At 39.2% G+C, this 23,722-nt stretch overlaps 1 protein-coding gene and 1 long non-coding RNA gene across 4 annotated transcripts in view; one reads left to right on the top strand and one right to left on the bottom strand.

Annotated features, from left to right (window-relative positions):
- The window catches only part of LOC140597697 (uncharacterized), a 177,845-nt gene that overhangs the window by 96,447 nt on the left and 57,676 nt on the right, over positions 1-23,722 (bottom strand). The window lies entirely within an intron of this gene.
- Positions 1-23,722, top strand: part of KCNJ16 (potassium inwardly rectifying channel subfamily J member 16) — a 57,155-nt gene that overhangs the window by 4,527 nt on the left and 28,906 nt on the right. For both annotated transcript variants that reach the window (XM_025999659.2, XM_072746730.1), the window contains exon 2: positions 4,554-4,659. The gene's annotated coding sequence lies outside the window, so the exon portion shown is untranslated. The remainder of the gene's footprint in view (positions 1-4,553; positions 4,660-23,722) is intronic.

Genomic DNA, 23,722 nt, shown 5'->3' with positions numbered 1-23,722 from the left:
AGATTTGGTGGGTTAAACAATAAGCGTTTATTTTTCATAGTCCTGGATACTGGAAGCTCAACATTAAGATTCCATATTGTTCAGGGTTTGGTGAGACCCATTTTCTCGTTCACAGAGGATCATCTTCTCACTAGATCCTCACATGGCACAAGAGGCAAGAGAGCTTTGTGGGCACATTTTCTTTTATAAGGGCACTAACCACATTCATGAGGGCTTCACGCTTATGACCTAATTACCTCCCCCCAAAGTCCCACCTCCTAATACCATCACATTGGGGATTAGGATCATCTTCTCACTAGATCCTCACATGGCACAAGAGGCAAGAGAGCTTTCTGGGCACATTTTCTTTTATAAGGGCACTAACCACATTCATGAGGGCTTCACCCTTATGACCTAATTACCTCCCCCCAAAGTCCCACCTCCTAATACCATCACATTGGGGATTAAGATTTAATGTATGAATTTTGGGAAGGTATGAACATTTAGTCCATCACATCTATCAGCATTGAAATAAACTCACATATGTTGTGTTTTGGTTAAGGTTGCTAGGCTCAAGAGCTCAGCTTCTGGGAGGAAAAAAGTGGCTTGTCTGCACTCTGAAATGCATTGCACTGAAAAATTCTGATGCAGAGACAGTTGCTTAGTTGCTTCCTGCCTTCTCAGCTGGCCAGCCTCAGAGAACTTGGAGAGGAAATCTCATCATCATCTTTTAGGCTGCACATACCCTGGACTTTGTGGTTATTAAAATGTAAGGAGTGGATGGCTTTGTTTTTTTTATAGCTGCTCTTGCATGAAAAAGATGGGATCTACTATTTTCTCCCAGGGTTTTCTACACTAAAATAAAGGATTCAGATATAAAGTGTACAAAAAGAGGCTTCTCACTTTTAAATACAACTTTTTCCAGTTACCTTGGCTCCACATTCACTCTCAAAAATAGGCCTGAAACTGTCCACAGATGCAAAGGAAATTTGGGAAAAGTTAATCATCTGCGTGAGAAACAGCCCCAAAGTAGATTTACTTGACACTTCCAAATAAAGGTGATTGTTACCTTAAATATGGTCCAGAAATATCACCTCAATTCTTAATTTTATTTTACTTATATGAGTACAGTTTAAAAGACTTCAGATAGTTAAAGGGCTTTAGATTATATTCCATAGATTTGTTCTTTTCACTTAAAAGCAAACATTCAACTATTTCTTCTTCTTTTTCTTTTTAAAGAAAAAAGTATGTTCAAGCAAACATGACCAAAATCATATTTTATTATGGTGAATTTTAATTTTCCATTATATCCCATTTTAAATTAGAACCATGTTCCATGCAATCAATAATCTTTTATTCAATCTGGATACAAAGATAACAAAAACTTGGTCCCTGCCCTCAGTCTGGCAGAAAAAGACAGGGTCTGTACATAATTAAGGACAATTCAATGGCCTAGGACCATGATAAAATAAGATAGGATTAGCACACCCACCCATTGAACTTTTTTTCACAAAAGCAATAGGGGGATAGCCTTGTTTGAGGCATGTGGGTATTTCTCAGGGTGTGCTTTTAGAATTTAGAATGTTTAAACACTGAGATTTTTTTTTAATTTATTTATTTATTTGAGAGACATCAAGCACGTGTGCATATGTGAGGGAGGGGAGGGTCTGAAGGAGAAAATCTTCAAGCAGAACCCAACCTTGGTTGGGCTCGATCCCACTGAGATCATGACCTGAGCCAAAACGCAGAGTCAGACACTCAACCGACTGAGCCACCCATTTATCCTTGAAATAATTGTTTTTACTATGAACCATTTTATATAAGATTTTTCATTGCCTTACATTTGTGATCTTCTTTCCCTTAGTTTGGTAATTCTATTACCAAATTCCAGAGGTTCCAGGGTTCTCCAGAGAACCAGGACCAATAGGATATATAGAGAAGAAGAGACAGAAAAAGATTTACTTTTAAGAATCAGTCCTGTGATTGTCAGGGAAGGCAAGTCTCAAAACTGTGGGGTTAGGTGGCAGGTTGGAAATTAAGGTAAGAGTTGATATTGAAGTCTTTTAAAAAATATTTATTTGTTTTTAGAAACAGAAAGAATGCAAATGGGGGTGTGTGCAGAGGGAGAGGGAGAGTGAATCCTCAAGCAGACTTCTTGCTGAGTGAAGAGCCCATTGTGGGGCTGGATCCCAGGACCCTGAGGTCATGACCTGAGTTTAAATCAAGAGTTGGACACTTAATCAACCACCCCAGGTGCCCCAAAGTTATAGTTTTGAATCCAAACTTTGCTAGTTAGACCAGCAGGCAGGAAACTTAGGCAGTTTCTTATGTTGCAAGTCTTGAGGTGGAACTACTTCTCCTTTGGGAAACTTCAATTTTAGTTCTTAATACTTTCAACTGCATGGATGTGGGCCACACACATTTTGGAGGGTCATCTGCTTTGCTGAAGGTGTACACATTGCAAATGTTAATCACATCTCACAAATATCTTAAAAAAAAAAAACCATCTAGAATGATGATTGACCAAAGAACTGGACAACATAGCCTAACCACATGTATACATAAAATTAACCACTACAGCAACATAAGGCATTTTCACCCTGATTGTATTTTGTCATACAGACATTATAAGTTGGAAGCTTCAGTTTCTATAAAAGACATTAAGAACTATACTTTATTACTTATTTCATTTTTAATTCCACAAAATAGATATGCCAAAAAATGTGATCATTTAGGGTGCCTGAGTGGCTCAGTCAGCTAAGCACCTGCCTTCAGCTCAGGTTGTGATCACAGGGTTCTGGAATTGAGCCCTATATTGGAGTCCCTGCTCAGTAGGGAGTCTGCTTCTCCCCCTTCTTCTGCCTGCTGTACTCTCTGTCAAATAAATAAATAATCAATCTTTAAAAAAATAAATAAAAATGTGATCATTTGGGTGTAGAAGTATCCATTAATTTAATGCAGCATTTTCAGTGCTATAGTCTTTTAACCGTGTAATTTGGTCAAAGAGAAAGTAATTTCTCTTAATTAAGACAAAAGAACAGGTTACCTTAAAAGACATCCATAGTCTATCCTAATGGCATCGTCTCCTCTTCCGTTAACTTCACATTCACACAAAATTTTTCAGCTACTATATACTGTCTCCTATATTTGCATGTAATCTATCTTTCGCATGTAGGAGTGCTGCTTCCAAATGACTATGTTCATGGTAGTAACAATATGCCAGGAACTACGAGAAGCCACAAGGTAAACATGGTGTTTTCAGAAGCATTAATTTAACTCCAGAATTTGGATTGAGAATAAGAGGAATTAAATAATTGAACTGATAAGCAGTTTAAAGAATTACTTTTATAATTCAGGTATTTTGAGATATATATCCAGCATTCAAAATGAGCATAGATTAAAAAAAAATCCTAAAACCAGAATATTTTGAGCTTGAGCCCAATCCTTTGTGTTATAATCTCAGATCCTCTAGGATCTGGGGTAGGGATAAAGATAACATATTCATTTCTTTTGTTTTTTGTTTTTTTTTTCCAGGTTTTTCTTTTAGTGGAAAATTTTGAGAAGTACTATTAAAGGATAATTTTTGTGAGACCAAATTCTTGGGTTAGGTTACTACTTGATTAGTTAGTTGGCTCTGCCCCAGAAAAATATCTACTCACCCACAAACTTGGCCAGTCTTTTCACGACTATGTACTCTTCACATCTCATGTGAGACTTTTCCAAACAATGGGTAATTGAGGACATTCTGTCTCTACTTTGGGAAAATAATCCAAAGTAACCTCACAAAACAAGGCACCTAGCATAATGGCTGAACCACAAAAATTGTTCAGTAGATCTCTAATTCAAGGCTTTCCTAGACAGAAGCCAGCACATCAAGTCTGCTGCACAAGAGCAAAATAGCTGTCTCCAACTAGCACTTACCTGAAAGACACACTCTTTGATGAGCTATTAGGTTATTAACTGACCTTCTAGTGTTCTGGCAATGTACTATTGAGTTCTATTTATAGATGGCACAGGAAAAGCCTTCCCTGGACTAGCAACTAAAATTAAGAAGATGCCAGAGTATTAAAGACTATGACCAGGACTGTCACAGCAAGAAGCCTGTTCCTTTTGTGTGTTTAGCTTGCCTTTTGTTTGGGTCAGAATTGAGCCAACTTGTGGGTGGTTAGATAACACTCAAGGAGAAAGTGGTGTGACTAATTTGAGCAAAGTTACACATATTTAAATTTAGGTTTTGTGGGAATAGAAAGCGGCTTCATTTCCTCATGACTAAAGTTTTATTTAGCTGTATTCGATAACAACATTATGCTGATGATAAGATTGCACTATTTGCATCAGGAGTTGAAAAGCTAAAGAAACAGTCAGAGAAATAAAACTAAGGAAAGCAAAATCACCAACGAGCAGACCCAAACCAAACCAAACAGAAGCAAAACGTACTGTGCTTTACACTCACGGGAGTTAAGTATGATGGGAATTAGGACAAGGTTTCCATGCATTATATTACTCTAGTCAGATTATTTTGTGTATGTGTTTCTCCTGCACAATTGTATCAAATCATTCCTGTTCTTTGCTAGTGGAAAGAGTGGACACCATTTCCCATTCGACATGGAATTTAGTCATGATCTGCTGTAGCAGCTCGCAAAACGACGCATGAGAGTACAGACGGAGCAGAACTAGGAGGTAAGTGGAAGTCCAGCGTTGGGTCCTGTAGACATTAGCTGTTGAGAGTCACTTTGCTTCCTTTTGTGCGGAAAGTAAGGGACTATATTAATTACACACAAACTAATACCATGGTAATCACTGTGCCATCGGTACAGTTTTGTGGACGTGTTATGGTAGGCATCAAAATAATAGCATTTGGTAATCCCATTGCCATTCAATAGACAGAATGTTGTCATCTTTTGCACTTTGGTTTCTTGAATTGAACACATGGCACCTGAATTCTTCTAAGTCAGTGTGCAATGCTTATTCCACTGGGCACTCGGTATATAAAGATAAATCTATCAGTTGCCTCCTCCTGGGAAAGTCAAAACCTAGCAAAGGAAGACACGGGCAGAAAAACCAACTGTGCCTGAGGAATTGAGGGAAGCTGAAAGAAAGAAGAAATGTCTGCTCCATTTATAGAGAACCTAACTTTTGAAAAACAAGAACTTAAGAATTTCTGAGTGGTTGATACCACGGGGTTTTCAGAGTGTGGGTGAGGGTGGAGTGGAAATAAATGGAATAGAAAAGTGGGTGTAACCTAGGTAGTAGCTTGCATAGGATGGATATTTACAGTGCCCAGCCTTCTCTCCCAATTTACTGGGGCCTATAGTCGTTAAGAATGAACTAGTTCCCCATTACTGTGGACTGGTTCTGGGAAGGGAGGAGGATTTAATAGGAGATGTGGAAATGGAGAAGAGAGAAGACAAACTAATTAGTGATGCTTTCCTACTTTATAGAGGACTCCAGTTTCGTTGCAAGGTAGATTTTTTTCGATAAGAGAACTGTCTCTAACCAGAAGAACTTGATTAAGTGTTTATCAGGATTCTACTTTAAAGATAAAAAAAGATATAAAAAAAGATATTTAAAAAAAGATATTATTTATTTATTCATGAGAGACACACACAGAAAGAGAGGCAGAGACACAGGCAGAGGGAGGAGCAGGCCCCATGCAGGGAGCCTGACGTGGGACTCAATCCCAGGTCTCCAGGATCAGGCCCTGGGCTGAAGGAGGTGCTAAACCGCTAAGCCACCTGGGCTGCCCAGATTCTACCTTCTTCTGAAGTCCATTAACTGTGCTTTATTGCCCTAAACTGCGTGGATGTTAACTTGGTGCCACCCTGTTCATGGAGTAGGTGGTCAGAATCTCTTTTTACATTTTAATTGTGGGTTTAAAGTGGAATTAGGAATTCAGCCTTCATATCATGGGATGATTAGATAGAAAGGAGCATCATGGTGCAATGGTGTAATGGGTTCAACACCAGAAGTCTTCAGCCTCACCATCATTACATATTTCTTATTATTTGACAGTAACTAATTCTTTTTGAAAGATTTTACTTATTTGAAACAGAGCCTATGTACAGGCTGGGGCAGGGGCAGAGGGAGAGGAAGAAGCAGACTCTCCTCCACTGAGCAGGGAGCCTGATGCAGGGCTTGATCCCAGGACCCTAAGATCATGGCCTGAGCTGAAGTCAGACACTTAAGTGACTGAGCCACCCAGTGCTCCTGACAGTAACTAATTCTCTAACATTATCTTCATCTATAAAATAAATATGTGTTTTCCTAGTAGTTCTGCTTCTGTAATCAAACCTTGATAATTGAGCCTATTAAATGTGTGTGTGTATGTGTGTGTGTGTGTATTTATCTGGTGCCAGAGCCTGGAGCCACGAGGCAAGCAGTTGGAAAGACAGATGCATGTGAAGTGAAGGCAGACAACAGATGAGATCTAGTGAAAATGAGCTGGAAACCACCAGGATGGAATGGAGCTCATATCCATCTCTCACAATGCTTGAGCCTCCAATTAGAGAATGAGGGTGGCCAGCAGGAGAAACTAGTACCCATCCTCGTGTAACCAGGAGCCACAGAAGCTGAAGGAAGAGAGCCACAGAACTGTGGGGTGATCTGCTATCCCGTGCCGATCTCATGAGGTAGCAGACCAGTGGCAACCTGTTGAGTAACCACAGTGCCTCACACCCTATGCCAACCTTCTGACATAAAAAGAATATTGTTGTTGGTTCCCTTACATCTTACAAATCTCATGCAAAATGTCTCCCAGGGGATCCAGGCTAATCTGGAATTATGAAAGGAAGAGAATTCTGGAACATGTAGTCGCAGTTTAGCTAAATTAATACAATCCAAATCTACCATCTCTGATACCTGCCACTCAGAATATAAAACAAGTGACTGAGGCGTAGTCCCTGCCTCCAAATCGCTAACCCTGTGGTGGAAGAGAGTCTTAATTCACTCTGTTATATGTTGTAATAGAACTGCTTTGTCTCTTTTACAAGCAAAAAGTGACATTAATGCAAGTGAATAAGTTTGGAAGTGGTACAGAGTCTCACTTTGGCTGTGTGATGTTAGATCACCTCCACCCTTAAAAGTGAACACTGGGAATGAATTCAGTCTAGATATCTTAGTAAGTTTAGATCTCCTGGTCTTCGTCTTATTTTGCTCCAGTGGTGTGGTGGTGCTGAATGGATAGCAACCAGATTTCTACAATAACCCCAATCCTTTCATTCACAAGATTGAACCTGTTCATTTAAGTCACCAACCATTTCCCCACAGAGACAATTTTTATCCTGATTCAGCATAACTTGTCTGTCTTTTAAGTTGAGAAAATGAGACACATTAAACCGGTGACAAAATTCCTTGACTAGGAATTTCTAAAAAAGCATTGAAGACTGGAAATAGCCTCAAAATGTTGTGTCAAAACTGTCCTGTGAAAACTCCTTTTTAATCAGCACCCTCTTGTGTAGATTGTCTCTGCTGGCTTTTTATTAGATTGTGTTTGACTTACACTTTCAACTTAGTCTCACTTTCTCCTCCTTTGATGCTGTCTAGTTAGGCAGATTTTGTGTCTTTCAGAGACTTCACATTTTCTCTCTATCTCAAGGATAGTGTCACAATGATGGGGTGGCCTCATTGTTTCCAAAATCCAACTGTTCTGTTACCAAAGTCATGAATAGAAGATAATTTTGTTCAATCTTCTATGAATGATAGGAGACCACATGGAGAAACTATTGAGATGTTTTCCCTACCAGTAACAAAGGAACCTGTGTCACCTGACTGCAGAAATAATGTTTTCAATTTACTGATTGATTTTTGTTTAAAAATGATGCACTGTGTACCGTGGTAAGTGCTTCACAGATATTAATCCTTCCATCTCCAAGGTGAACTTCATTTTTACAGATAAGGAAACAGGCACAATGGGGCCATGTAATGTTTCGAAAATCACACAGCTATTAAATGGCATAGCTGATTTTGGACCAGGCAGCCTATGTCCCTAGTATCTGTTTTTAACTACTAATCTGTCCCCTCTAAAGAACCTCAATTTTCCATAAATGCATAGCTATGTGATTATTAAGAATGTTAAATGACATTAACACATAATTTGGATTATACACTCAGCATTTAAGAAACCTTTGTGCACAACACAAAGGGAAAGCATAAGAAATGCTCAGACATTGAAATGGTAAAACAGAATAAAACCTCACTAACAGGACCCTGCTCTCTACTCTGTAATTATCAATTTCCTTGAAGTATTCTGTTTTGCATGCTAGGCATTAAATTGTTCTTTCCCTGTCAAGGCATTTAAAAAACAAAAACAAGCCAATCAGAAACAGAAAAGAAGATGTCTGCACTCTATTTAATGGGCAGAACCACAGCCACCCTGATACAGGGATTTGTCATCTTCATCAAAAATGAGTGAACACAATCGGAACTTTAACACTGTAAATCAATAAGAATCTCACTCCATTGAGCAAGGGCAACATACAGTCTAAGGAAAGCAATATTTCATTGATGGGGGAAAATGCAATTATTCTTTGTGGTCCAAATGACATATGAAAGTCTGTTGGCTTTAACACCAAATATTGAATGAAGATCAAATAAGCCATTTGTCTGAGTGAAAAGATGGAGAGAAAAGTAGAGCCCAGTGAGTCTTGAGAGATTTTTCACTTTAGAGTAAAAATCTCTCCTTAATTAGTCTAGTATAAAATAGCCCCTTTTCTTATAGTAAATACTAATTTTGCTAGAAATTACTGCTCTTGATATGCAAATATTTCCAATGACAATTTTCATGGAGAAGGAAAAAGCAGTCTTTGTTTTACTCTTGTATTAAAATTACTCGGTTAAGATTAACAGTGATGAAATCATTTATTGCAGAGCAAATCTTACATTTCATTGGTTCGGCCATGTATTACAAATGAAGTCAAATGTGTATTTTCAGAAAGAGCATCAGACAAAAGCCAACCATCATCATAATAAAACTATACGTTTAAATAAAATAGTTTCAGTATTCTATGAAAGAAAGCTATACTTCCTAAGAAAGCTGATAACATAAATTTTTACTATTTAAAAATACATCAAATAATATGAATCAAATAACATTATATAAAAATGATCAGATAATTAACAATTACAGGATTTATTAATCATTTTTCGGTATTCATCATAAGACTGTCTCTTAAAGAAATATGATGTTTACTTTTTAAGTTGAAAAAAAACTATTAGAAAAAATTTGGCAGTTGCCCTACCCTGAAAACTGTTAGTGTGTTCATCTTAAAGATCACTGAACTCCTGAAGGTTCCAATAAACTTCTTTGTTGTGTTTGGCATTTCCTTTTACGTAGTCTCAGCTTTTAAACTAAAGACCAGATCACTCAGTGGCATGTTTTTGTTTTTCTTGTTTGTTCATCTTTATTCTTTTTTAAAAAATTATTCTTCTTAATGAATATAACAAAACACTCATGGTAGCACTTCAAAGCTTAGAAAATGCTTTTACAGCCATGATCACATTTTGTCTTCAGAATATCTTTGCAAGAGTGGTGGGAATAGTAGAGAATTCTTCTGATACTGATGGAAACAGTAAGGATCAGGTAAATTAAGTGATGTGCTGGTACCTGGTCTGCAGGGGGGTTCAGATTCTGGGGTTTGACTCCAGATCCATTTCTCTTCCGTGTAGGAGTGGTTTCCTGCCTCTTCTATTGCTGCACTGGGGAAATCTTAAGAGGTTAACAGTTATCTTCGCAGTGTGGCATCAGCTTGCATTCGAATATCAGACAGACCTGGGTTTTAATCTAAACTCTACCACATGTGACTTGTAATGGTTCTCAAAGTGTGGTCCAGGACTAGGACCATCAGAATTGCCCGGGAACTTGTGCAAAATGCAAATTCTCAGGTTCCAACTCAGACCTACTGAATAAGCAACTCTGGGGATAGAGTCCAGCATCTCTCTTCCTCTCATGAACCCCCCCCTCCCAACTAATTCTGGTAGAGACAAAGGTTGGAAAACTAGTGGCCTAGGCTAAGGCATGTCACCATTACAGAAGTTCTCTTTTCTCCTCCAGTTGGGTCAATGGTGGCTAAGATATAGAGCTCTTATAAATGTCCAACTGCACACGGTAGATAGACACTTTAGAAATGTTGATTTTCCCAGGGAAATTAATTTTATTGCATGCATTAGTTCCAGTCCATTTAATAAATTCTGCCCTCTACATGAGAAAAGAAGTGAAGTGATCACCTTTCTTGAATGCAGCATTTTCTCTAAACATGGAAGAGGCGACTATTTCTAACTTGTGGGTAAACTGGGTGGTATACCTTGGCGATGTCTGAAGTAGTTAGTAGCTGCCATTGAATAGAAATCAAATGAAGCCAAGTGATTTTTAGTTAAAGATCAGGGAGGGGCAGGGCCTGTCTTTGTCTCTACTGTTTTATTTGTTGTTTGTTTTTGTGATTCTGGCAATTGTGTCATGATAGCTTTGTCCAATGGCCTAATTTAGTCCAAAGGCTTGAATTACTTAAAATTTATAGATCTGGGAGTGCTTGGGTGGCTCAGTTGATTGAGTCCAACTCTTGATTTTGGCTCAGGTCATGATATCAGGGTTGTGAGATCGAGCCCTGCTCTGTACTCAGTGGGGAGTCTGCTTGGGATTCTCTCTCTCCCTCTGCCCCTCCTGCCTTCTGCTCATGCTTTCTCCCTCTGCCAAAAAAAAAAAAATATATATATATATAAATATATATATATATATATGCATATATATATAATTTAAAAGCCTTAGTTTAAAAAAATCTATAAATTCAATTTTGAAACTCAATGAAAAAAAATTTCAGCTTGGGTTCACCCAAATATATGAAAGTTGGTCTTCGGTAGCCATATGGAGTATATAGATAAGAACAGGCAAATTAAATCAGTTTTGCTTTGATTCCCCTGTTTGTCCTCTTCCTGGATCTGTGAATGCATAAAACATTCATTAAATACCTCCTGTGTGCCAGACATTATGTTGCATACTCAGGGCTTGTGGGGGGAGTTAGATAGGAGATGTTCTTGAAACTGTGGCATTCAAGCTACATCAACTGGGCACCTAAGTTCTTGGTTTTAGATGGAATTAAGAGCCCTGTATAATTTGTATATGGATTTTAAGTACCAGGAAGGGGGCAGCAGGGGCACCTGCTTTCAGTTTAAATTCCTAAAGTTTAAAGAAAAACATGTTTTTTGTTGTTTTCTTTTCTTTTCTTTTCTTTTCTTTTCTTTTCTTTTCTTTTCTTTTCTTTTCTTTCTTATCTTCTTTTCTTTTCTTTTTTTTTGGTCAATAGTTCCCAAAGGTGGGATTCCTAACTTGGCGAGAGGCAGTGAGAAAAACAAAAAACCAAAAACCTAAAAAGCCCTTTGGTTACTAAAGTGTAAAATGACAGAGTTTCCATCATTGGGATAGTCTGTACTCAGAGGACACATTAATAAAGAAGCTTAACTCATTGGGAAGAAGGGGAAATATTTAGCTATAAACTGGACTTACAAGTGCATGTAACATTATTTCAGAAAGTTGCCCTATCTCTGTTTACCAACTCCACATGTCGATAAAAAGATTAAAAGCTAGTTACTCCAGTATTTACAGAGAACACAGGGCTCTGACTAACCCCGCTTAGAATCTCTGCTTACATCACACTGAGAGGCTCTGCCAACATTTCATGATCCTTGCCTTCCCTGCTCCCATCGCTGGGTCTAGCCCTCATGTACTGGTGCTTGCAACAAGGACATCTCCAAGGGGAACTGGTGGTGGCTGCTTCTGTTCGGCCTCAACTGTTTCCTTGCCCAGAAAAAAAAAAAAAAAAAGCTATTCAGTCATTTGCTCAGCATTTATAGTTTTAGGCTCCGCCTTGGATTTAATCACTTACTTATCTCCCTGCCAAAGTATTTGTGCTGGTTAAACAGGGCAACACAATCCAGGGAGAACCTGCTGTTTCTGGTCCTGTCCAAAGGGTCAGCATTGGAAAGGCCGATCACAGTGATTCTTATAGTTGAATAGGGACGTTGTTCTGGGTTTTTTGTTTTCCCCTTGAAAGAAAATTCTAAGGCTTGAAAGCTCTAAGATAAGGGGGAAAGTCTACCTAAAAACACTGTGTGCCTTCTCACCCACCTTTCGCTGGTAGAAAACAGATCATCTTTGTTACACTTTGGCTGGATAAAAATGCACACATTATATGGGCAATTGAGGTTAATGAAAACACTCGGATGTCATTTTCCCTGGTCCTTTCTTTTTCTGGGCTGAATTATGGACCTAATTTAGGTACATAGTCCTACTTACAGATTGAGTTGAATTCATTGGGGGCATTTAGCATATTCATGATGCTAAAGACTCTTAAAAGTCTGTGGCTGTCATTTGGAACGATCAAATTCTATCATCTCCAATAAGCTGTGATTCATCTACTTAAGTAATCAGAAATGTATATTGTATAATTTTGCAAAGTTGGTCAAACACAACACCTGAAGAGTAGAAGTGCCATCTGTTACTAATTGCTTTGATTGCCAGAAATGTAACCAAAACTTTGTTCAGAAATATATATATTTTTGGAGAGACACGGTGTAAGCGGTTTGGGGGCGAGGGGCAGAGGAAGAGGGAGAGAATCTCAAGCGGCCTCCCTGCTGAGCACAGAGACTGACACTGGGCTCCATCTCAGGAGCGTGAGATCATGACCTGAGCCGAAATCGAAAGTCAGACCCTTAACTAACGGAGCCACCCAGATGCTCCCAGAAATATTCTTTAAAGGGCACCTGGGTGGCTTAGTCGGTTAAGCATCCGCCTTTAGCTCAGGTCATGATCCCAAGGTCATTCTGGGATCAAGTCTTGCATCCAGCTCCCTGCTCTGTGGGGAACCTGCTTCTCCCTCTGCTGTTCCCCCTGCTTGTGGTCTCACTCTGTCAAATAAAAAAATAAAATCTTAAAAAAAAAAAAAAGTAGTGTTCTTTAAGAGATATATGGCTACTAAAAAAAGAAAACCAGAAAAAAAAAAAAAAAAAGGATTCAAAGTCCTTAGCCAAGCTGGTAAAAGCTTTGTCATTTGGGGTCCAACATAACGTTTTGGCATTCTGCGCCACGACTTCTCTTTTATGAATCCAGCTTTCTCATTTTACAAAAATGCTGTGTTCTTTGCTCCCATCCGGGGAACGTAAGCCTTCTCCCATTTGACTCTTATTTCTCCAAGCATGTCTCCCAAAGTTCTAACCAAATCCACCTCTTGCATGACACCTTACTGGATGAATTTGAATTAAACCAGCAAGGAGCCTGCCCTCCTTCGAGCACCCACTTGACCTTCATCGATGACCTTTTCCCGCTCATCTGACTGTTCACCAAAGCAAAAGTGAAATAAAAATACAGTTCAAGTGGTCATTTTATGTTTCTTATATCTTGCCTTCTAAATAGCTTACTAACTTCTTGTGGACTGGCATTATGTCTTAGAAGTCATACCATTGCAAACAACCTGTTACCTGCCTTGAATATCAGAAGTTGGGAAGGCCGAACAAATAGCATTTATTTATTGGAGGCAAAGAATAAAAAAAATTAGGCTTAGAAATGAGATAGAATAGAATTAGCCCCTTGAGCAGATATACTGTGCACAAGTTACATTATGTTAGTTATTTTATTTGGGATCCTCCTTCCCCATAGGAGCTCACCCTATCCCCCCAACATGTGCATGCATACACAAACACACATGCGCGCGTGCGCGCGCGCACCTCTTTCTGATGTTTTAATTGTATCTGTTCTATTGTTTGCTGGCCTAGGTCCTTGTTGATATTCTGGAAAGGTTTTCAGGTCTTTGCTTCATCCACACAGAGCTTTCTTTATCAGATATACAGGGATCTCTATTTCATTTAGATTCTACTCTCAAATCATCCTGACCTACTCCGTGAAGAGATATTTCTCTCTTATTTTACCCTCTCATGTAATATCTACATTTAATTTGAGACTTCTGGGTGCACAGAGCTATATTGTGAATAACATTAACATGTCAAATACCATGGTGGGGTGGATGCCAGGTTAATTTGAAGAAGATTGGGAGGGGTCACTTGTGCTGTTTAAGCAGATCCTCATTCATAGGCCAGGAAAACAGGTGTTCTATAATACCAAAAGGTCTAAAATTTGCTCTGCCTCATAAATAACAAAAACCTAGAATATCTATTTGAAAGCACATTTAGGTGAAGCAGAGCAGGCTCTGCATATTTTTTATTTAGTTTTTATTGTTTTATGAGTCTCAGTTTCCAGATAGAAGCCAATTTATTTATATGATATCTTCCAAAAATGTGCTTGCTCCCTTTTAGCCTGTCTATTCAAAATTATGCAATAAATTATATAAGCAGACCCACCCCTCTACCTCCCCAGAAATAGATGGCTAGAGATCTATAGATATCATGTCAAGTTTGAGCAACTAAGATTTCCATCAGCTCTTGGGAATGTGATATATCACAACCAGAGAGTAAACTTAATATCTAGAATGGCACTGATGGTAAACTGCCCTAATGACTTAGGGCAGCTGGTGTACAGTTGGAAGTAATTGAACTGCTTACTAGTGCATCTGTGCAAAGGTCCTAGAAGATCTCTCAGAGACAAAGGAACAAATGAGAAAATCCTAAAAGGTGTAAAATAACCTTTCAAATGCAAGTATGGATGTTGCAATAGTTTCTTCAGGCTGCTGTAACTGGGCAGTTTAAAACAAAAATGTCTTCTCTCACAGTTGGGAAGCCAGAAGTCAAGGTTACTCTCCCACCATGGCCTCTGGGGGAGACTCCTTCTGTGCCTCTTCATTTTCTGGTAACCCGAGGCTCCTAGCTTGTGGTAAGGCCATTCCAGCCTCCATCTCTGTCTTCACACCTATGTTATTCTCTCTGGGCAGGTGTTCCTTCTTCTTAGAAGGACACCAGTCATTTTGGAGGAGAGCCTACACTAATGACCTCTTTTCCAGTTGATCACATGGGCAAAGACCCTATTTCCATGTGCCAGAGGTGAGGACTTCCCCAAATATCTCTGGGAGGACACAAGCCAACCCGTAACAGCCAATGATGACAGAAAAATGAGAAACCCCACCCTTTCCTCAGAAAAGAGGAGAGAAACCCATGGAAATGAAGAATGACCTTCCTTTCCTTTTCCTGCAATTCTTTCTATTATTTTACTTTTGTTTATGTTGGCCATTATAAAATGCTTAGGTAATATTAGATGGAAGCATTTATTCTTCTACCGATCGTTTTGAACCTTTCACCCCTTTGAAGAGGCACAGCCCCACTGCTCTTTTGCCATGAGTTGCAACGATCAGAATTTGATTTTTGGGGGCAGCCCCGATGGCTCAGTGGTTTAGCGCCGCCTTCAGCCCAGGACGTGATCCTGGAGACCTGGGATCGAGACATCGGGCTCCCTGAGTCTGCTTCTCCCTCTGTCTGTGCCTCTGCCTCTGCCTCTCTCTCTCTCTCTTTCTCTGTCCGTCTCTCTGTCTCTCATGAATAAATAAATAAAATCTTAAAAAAAAAAAAAGATTTTGATTTTTTTCATCAGTAGGCAGGCAACCTTAAGGCTGATAATGAACCAAACAGAAGAATGTGTTTCACAAAGGGGAAAGAAAAGGCAAATAAAAAGGGAAAATAAAGAAACAATCAGCTGTGGATTGAGGAAAGGTGAAAGACATGAAGTATTCTCAGAAATAGTTATCCTATAAACATGGAGAAAAGAGGGATTTGGGTATTGACGCAAGAACTCATGACTCAGATTTTCTGCCATCACTTCTCTTGTGCCCCAGACGACTGTGTGTTCTGCAGCTTCCTCTATATTTTCCAGATTTCCTAGCCTAAAGAGAAATAACAATAGTAACATTTGCATTTACTTAAGGCTTTGGAAAAACCAAAGTGAAAATAAAAGTAACCTTCAAGAAGCATCTGTACGGAATAATTGACCCAACTCTTTCGGCCAAGCCTGTCCTTTGGTCTTTATTTTCAGGACAGCAATTGCAATACTTTCACCAGAGGGTGGACGGGTAAGAATATCAAATAAATGGTTCTGTAAGAGAAAACATCCAGGAGCTGAAAAGGCTGTTGATCGGTGAGTGTTGGCATTTCTGGCTTTGAGAGACTGGTAGAAATCGAAAGAACTTGCCTTGCTAACAGTTAGCAAAAGTGTGCATTGTCCACACAGACACCATCTAGATCAAAAGAAAGAATGGGCTGGCAAAGTATGCAAATTGCCACACCCATCCAGTGCGCTTTATTTGCCAACGTTGAGAGAAGCCACAGAAATAGAGCCAGCAGAAGAGGTGGGGAAGATGGGAAAGTATGTCTACCTTACTTTATTTGTGGCTAAGACAAATTTGATTTGGTAGATTTAAAAAGGCTGAGATTTATTATGCCCTGGCTCCCCCCTGTACCACCCAGATTTAAAATAACTTTGGACTGTTAAAATAGAGTCACATTTTAAAGTGAACGCAAAGTGGACAAAATGCCATGTGTCTAGGAACATGATGCACCCAACATGTGAGAGTTCACCAGTCCTGATAGATGGCAGGAGTTGTTGTTCTCAAGATCCTTTACTGCAAGATGATGCAATTTCTCCACAGAAAAACCATCATCATTGAGTATTTGTTATAATAGTTTTCATTAAGATTGGGGAGATTCAATTATAATTAATCAATCCAGCTTTAATATTTAGCTAATAGATAGATTTCTAAGAAAGCCAAGCTGTGCTTAAAAAAATTTAAAAAAACAAGAATGATTAAATGCATTTTTTTTTTTTTTTTGTCCTGTGATGGAGAGTTTGAATACTTTATTCTGGAGGTTTTAATCCCAAATGATCCAATCTACAAGTATTGATGTGGAGGCTATAGTTTTAAGAAGCATATTTTTGTTAAAGTAGCTGTCCCACATTTCATTTGCCACCATATTGTGGTGTTTGCTTTGGGAGGCTGGATAAGCAAATGGATGATGGCCAAGACCATTTACGACAATACAACTCTGACCCATAACCTTTAAAACAAATAGCTAGGTGACAAACCACAGTCTTTGGAGCAGTGAGCCCCAGATGGTCAAGACTTGGTCATTGACTTCCAATGTCTCAATCTTTCCCCCCGCTTCTGACTGAAATCCAAATCAGAGAAAACAAAACATGCTTTCCAAACCAATCACAAAGAATGTCCTGCTTCCAGTTAATCTGATTTTAGGTTCCCATGTCAGAATCCTCTGGTCATACCTTTAACTTGCCTGTTTTCACTATAAGCTTCTCTGATCCCTTGTCTCTCTTTGAGTCTCTGCCAAACACAAGTGAGATGGCTGACTCCCTTGCTATAGTAAATTCTAAATGGTACCCCCTGCTTGATTCTCATTTGAGTAGTCTTTATTTCTAAAATGTTTATTATAATTTCTATATAGAAACCTTTCAATGTCAAGATGAGCTATGCCCAAGTTCAGAAAACCATTTAGGGGCACTGGATATTAAGTATAGTGCCAATAATTCCGAAAGCCAGAAAAATTATTAGAATTGGTTCACACTTGGGTCAAGATTCCTTCAACCTAGCTCAGATCTGTGATGATTTGGCATTTGTATTACTCAATCTTACTTCCAAGTCTTTACAGCAATTGTCTCACTGCTTGTGACTCTCTTGCATACAGTCTGGGTTGTGTGGTTGTTTTCTTTGTGGAACTACTCAGGTGTAATCGATACCCCCTGTGGTTGGTTCACATTGGCTCTGTTTTTGAGGTTGATTTTGCCTTGGCTAACTGAAATGTGTGGTCTGATATTACAAAATTTCAACTCTAATCCTGCCAATAAATTTCATTTATCATGTCACTTTGAGGAGAGTCTTTTAACATACTTAAGGCTCAGTTGGTTTATTTAAAAATTGCTAATGACTCTGGTACCTACCATATAGGTTGCTTAAGAATTAAAATAGAATTTCTGTAAAACAGTCACAAAAATCCCAATAGGTAGTATGTATTTAATAAGTGATAGTTACTATTATTCTATCAAAATAGATGTTCATATTTCCCATGAACAATCTTTTTATCTCATGTGACAATGCAGAACAGGTTTGTTTTTTTTTTTAGATTTGTTTATTTATCTTAGAGAGAGGGATGGAGAAAGGGGGAGAGAGAGAGAGAGAGAGAGAGACTGAGGTGGAGGAAGAGTAAAAGGAGAAGGAGACAAGCAGACTTCCCCCAGAGTGAGGCTCCATCCCAGGACCCTGAGATCATGACCTGATCTGAAATCAAGAGTTGGACACTTAATTGACTAAGCCACCCAGGAGTCCCAACACAATATTTCAAGCAAAGATTTGGAAATTGCTGACAACTTGCTAATTTTTCTGATTGTATTAGGTATCAGATAAGCACTGTTACAAGACAATATATGCGTAACGTCATATGGAGAATGAAGGCACTTGTCTTTATAATTCATCACATCATGTCTTCATGATGTACACCTTCTGTTGTATTAAAAACCAAGCCTCTCAGAGCTGGGCTGACTTGGCATGAGGCAATCAAGGATGCTTTGGCCTTTGCATTCACAATGGCCTCTCTTGGTTGAGCAGGTTATAGCTAGTAAGTTAGCTAAGATTTTTGGATATAAACTTTGCTTTTTAGAGTGTAGACAAAACTTCATTTAAAATATGTAACTCCAAAGATGCAGCAAGACACATGGCACAGCTAGCCAAAGGAGGTAGCACGTTCTCTTCCCCTTTAACATCCTATCACAGTCAAAGAAAGCGTCTGACATGGTGAAGTGTTCATTTTGCAGACATGACGTGTGCACTTTTAATTTCTGAATCAAACAAAGGAAAAATTCCTGGGCATTTTATGTGCATTTTTCTTAATACGATCGCAGAATCAGAGTTAGCCATTTAATCCCAAACGAGACATGACTTCACTGGGGTTTGTTCCTTGACTAAATTTCGGAGTTCCTCACAAGGACAGCAAGGATTGCATTGCCTCTGTACTCCTGTCTCCTGGCTGATGTCCGGGATTTGTTTGGAGGGCAGGTGGGGCGTCTCCAGCAAATGTTTTCAGTGCAAATACTTGTGGGAATTTCACTGTTTTTTGTCACAAAAGCCAGTTAGTGGTCAATCTGGAAACAAAGAGTGGAATGAGTTACCTTGTTAAAATTCTTCAATCACAAAGCATTTGCTATGTTTGGTGGGTTTCATTAGAAATTAGAGGGACAGGTCATTACAGGGAAGTGGGATGACCCATTGGAAGCATCTGGAACACTTTTTTCACAGTATTATGCATGTTAGTAGATTCTTGATGAAATGTCACTAAGAAACGGGCCCTCAGTACAGCTCCACATCACATGGTTTGCAGCTTCCCTACAGTGGCTATTTCAAATGTTTTCCATTCTCTTTAAATCTCTAATTCTATCTCCTCTCCCCATCTTCCCTTTACTTAACCAGGGAATAAAATCACAAACGTGTTACCACCCAAGCTATAGGCTTGAGCTCAGCTGCATGCAGTCTTTCCTTCGACTCTTCCCTGACTGTTCCCCATTCTTCCACTCTGGGGTTCCTCCTTTCCCTCCGTCTCCCTACCAACGGATTTCTGATTATTGTAGATTCAGACTCCCAAGGATCTCTCCGATCTGCTCCTTTTGCTTTATTCCCCAGGGTTATGCAATATCTTTTGTACTGCCCTCCCTATCAGTTGTCTAGCCAATCCATTCCCACCACCACAGCCAGAATATCTCCTCCGAAATGCTAATCAGATTGGCTTACTCCCTTGATCAAAAGACCTTTAATTCTTCCTTAGCATAATCAACATTCTTTAACCTGACTTACTAGGTACTGCTCACCACTCCAGCTCCATCTTTCTCATACTCTTCACCATCCTAGATCTCCGGATTAAGCCAAATAAGCATTTTTATTTTTCCTGCTAATGCTTATTCAGTGCTAACATAGTTTGTCTCAACCAGTTGCAGTCAGTATGAATAGAGTAAGGGTGTAAATTACACCCTTGGGGAAATGTGACTCACGACTAACTACTGCAGAGTGGATTCACTAAAGAACAAAAACAAACACATCCATGGCTTTTAAGAAAGCAGGAGCCTATCCAAGAGTGAAAAAGCCTAAACATGAAAACAAATTTATTCACTGTGATGATTGTGGTTTTTTTTTTTTTTTGGAGGTAGAGGGAAGGGTCAAGGGAGAGAGAGAATCTTAAGCAGGCTCCATACCCAGCACAGAGCCCTGGGTCTCAGGACCCTGAGATCATGACCTGAGCCGAAGTCAAGAGTCAGATGCTCAAATGACTGAGCCACCCAGGCGCCCCTCATTGTTGAGTTTTAAGTCAAATATTTCTAGTTTCCTTAATGTGTGATAAGGACTTGATACATGCTACTGAATTAATGTAAACATTTAAAACTTTAAATCATGTTTTACAGTATCCCTTTTAACAAGCCAGCAGTTTTAGTTCCAGTGTCTTTTCCATTCCATAACAAAACCACACACACACATACACATACACACACACACACAACTTAGTGGTACATCTAATTAGGCTTAGGGTATATAATAATTGCTTAGTGGTCTATCTAATTTAATAAGAATAATCAATTTTGCAGTTGATTTTATGTACAGGACTATTTTATTTCCAGTGCAAGTACCAATTTTCCTTTTCTGACCCAAATAGTAGAAGCTAAAGGGTTTGTCTGTGACAAGATATATTCTCCCCTTCATAGATGCTTTGACATTGAATTTTTTTTAAATGTTTTTTTTTTTTAATTTTTATTTATTTATGATAGTCACAGAGAGAGAGAGAGAGAGAGAGGCAGAGACACAGGTAGAGGGAGAAGCAGGCTCCATGCACCGGGAGCCCGACGTGGGATTCGATCCCGGGTCTCCAGGATCGCGCCCTGGGCCAAAGGCAAGCGCCAAACCACTGTGCCACCCAGGGATCCCTTGACATTGAATTTTGATGGAACTGGACCTTTGAAGTAGAATTTTTTTCAAGTGGAATCTGAGGCTGGTTAAACATCACCTCAATAATTATGAAGTAAAATATATCACATGTTAAAAGAGACCTTCAAAGGAGAACAAGCAGGACATTGAGGAAATACTAAAACCTGGCTGATTTATTGGACAGTGTCCTGCATGAGCAGCTCAGATCAGCTCAGGAGATCCAGTGGTGTCCACCTCTTACCAAATTCGCGTTCTGAGATGTCAAATTGGTAATTTGAAATCAGTCATGGTTGGAGTATTTACACTACAGACAGAAATTGGCAAACTCTATCAGGCAGTCCCCCCGCCCACCAATGCCTTGAAGGCCTTGTTAAAATTTTCCAGCACATCATTGCTTATCCTTATGTTGACTAAATGTCCTAGCAGTCCTGGTTGACATCTATTGTCTTAGTCACTTGTCATTTTGCCATTTGTTCCTACCTTTTACGCTTTCAAGAGTGACAAATTAAATAAGCACTATGCAGATGAGGAATGATTTGAAGGCTTTGAAGGTTTTTTCGTGGAAGAAGTGAAGACTGAGTTAGAAAGAAGCAACTAGAAGATTCTTTTTTTTTTTTTTTAAGATTTTACTTTTTTTTTTTTTTTTTTTTTTATTTATGATAGTCACAGAGAGAGAGAGAGGCAGAGACACAGGCAGGGGGAGAAGCAGGCTCCATGCACCGGGAGCCCGACGTGGGATTCGATCCCGGGTCTCCAGGATCGCGCCCTGGGCCAAAGGCAGGCGCCAAACCACTGCGCCACCCAGGGATCCCCAACTAGAAGATTATTATCTTACATTGTCTGAAGAACTTGCTGTTGGAAGTAGTACAAGACTCGATTTTCAGAGGTACAGCATGAGGACAGAAAAGCCTTCTGAAAGCTATGGGGAGACACATTTTGATCTGAGTTTAAGGAAGAACTTCCTCATTGGTAGCGTTGACTCATCATAAAACAGGAATAGAATACATGAGGGTTCAGAGGTCCTTGTCAAAGACAATGCTCACACAGAGCCTGAGGGCCAACGTGAGGGAATCTGGTAGAAAGACTCAAGCAATGATTTCTGTATTAATCGTATTGTATTAATACCCTCTTGAGGATTCCTATTTTGAGTTGAATCCTCCTCTGACAGTACTTGACTCAGACATTTTTGGCAATTCTTAGGGGGTCTTTGCTTGGTAACACGTGTTTTGTGACTGACACAAAAACCAGCTGGAAAAATAACTCCTTCAAATTCAGAACAAAAGAACAACCCAAAACAGAAACCTTATTAAATCTCATGTTCAGTTTCAAAATTAAATAATTATTACTAATTTGGGAGGAAATACATGCTAACCAGCTTACACTGATTTATTTCTGATTTCAAAAGTCTACTAGGATACTCTACTTTGGCACAGTTTGGCCAAAGAGAAGAAAATGAGTCAATGAATTTCAAATAATTTTAGTATCATATGTGTTGGAAGAGCTGTCAAAAGTAGTGGGAGAGGAACACACTGTTTAGTAGCAAGGATTTCAAGCACTTTCTCTGTCCCTATGGTAGCCTGGGGTTAGAATAGCAGATAGCCCTCAGGCCAGCAAAAATGGCACCTGTGAAGGTTATTTGGGTCTCTGAGGGCAAGGTTTCAGCAGAGGCTGAGGCTGTCGGAAACAACATAAAATTGTTCACTAGGTATGGAAAACCAGGTTAAAATAAGTAATTTTGCTCCTTACCTACTACATAGTACCTACTATACCGTACCACATGGGAGTCAGACTATTTTTTCCTTATCTCAAATGACTTTACTGAATTAGTCAGTTAGATTATCACATGGATTATCATAAGAATAGTTTTGTAGGGATTTTCTCCTAGACCAATGCCTTTCCTTTGCATATCTTTAAGCTTACCTCAAAGGACTCTGCCCATCCCTTCAGCCTTGCAGATTCCTTCCAATGTTTTCTATATTTTGTTTGACTTTTCGCCAACCAGAAACCTTTTGGCCAACCAGAAACTCTCATCCACCAACCCGCATTCATCTCTCTTCATAGTCTCCCAATCAGACTCCTATGTAACAACACAGAGGCAGCAAATATTATTGCCTGATATTTTGTAAGTGCCTCACAAATATTAATTCATTTACTCCTGCTGAGAGCTACACAAAATAGGTGTTTTTATTATCTTTTTTTTTTTAAATAGATGAGAGCGTTGAGACACAGTGTGCCTAATAAAGTAGGTGGAGACAGTTTCTAATCAACAGTGTTACAAATCTCAGCTCTTAATCGGGATGTTGCCTCTTATTGTAAAGATAAGAAATTGAGCCAATCTTAATATGATTCTCTGAAAACCAAGTTAGCACTCATCCTCCCATGGAAACGTGTTTTACCCTACCCATTCACGTGAAGTCTACCTTTCTTCTTATGAACGTACCTTTTCCCAAGCTTTGCGATGCTCAAAGTCAATGTTAAAAACACTGCATCCTTTTATACACATTTTATGTGTGTACCTTCTCCTTAAGGAATTCACATTTATATTTTGTGAAAGAGATTACATTCACATGTGTTTTGAGTTCATATTCTGTTACAGATTCCTTTAACTAAAAACAAAACTCATGTACTCAGTTCTTTGAGTCTAGAACAGTTTTTCTTAACCCGGAGTTGATTTTTTTCCCCCCTAAGGGACATCTGGACACATTTTTGACTGTCACACAGGGGGTTGAGTCACATTGTCATCTAGTGGACAAAGTTTAAGGATATTGCTAAGCACCCTGTAGGCACAGAACATCCTCCCATACAAAGAATTACCTGGCTCAAATATCAAGGCTGAGAAACCCAGACCT

The sequence above is a fragment of the Vulpes vulpes genome, chromosome 2 (genome assembly GCF_048418805.1).
Source record: "Vulpes vulpes isolate BD-2025 chromosome 2, VulVul3, whole genome shotgun sequence".
NCBI lineage: Eukaryota > Metazoa > Chordata > Mammalia > Carnivora > Canidae > Vulpes > Vulpes vulpes.
Note: the sequence above shows the minus strand (reverse complement) of the source record. Positions and strands in the feature narration are given on the sequence as shown.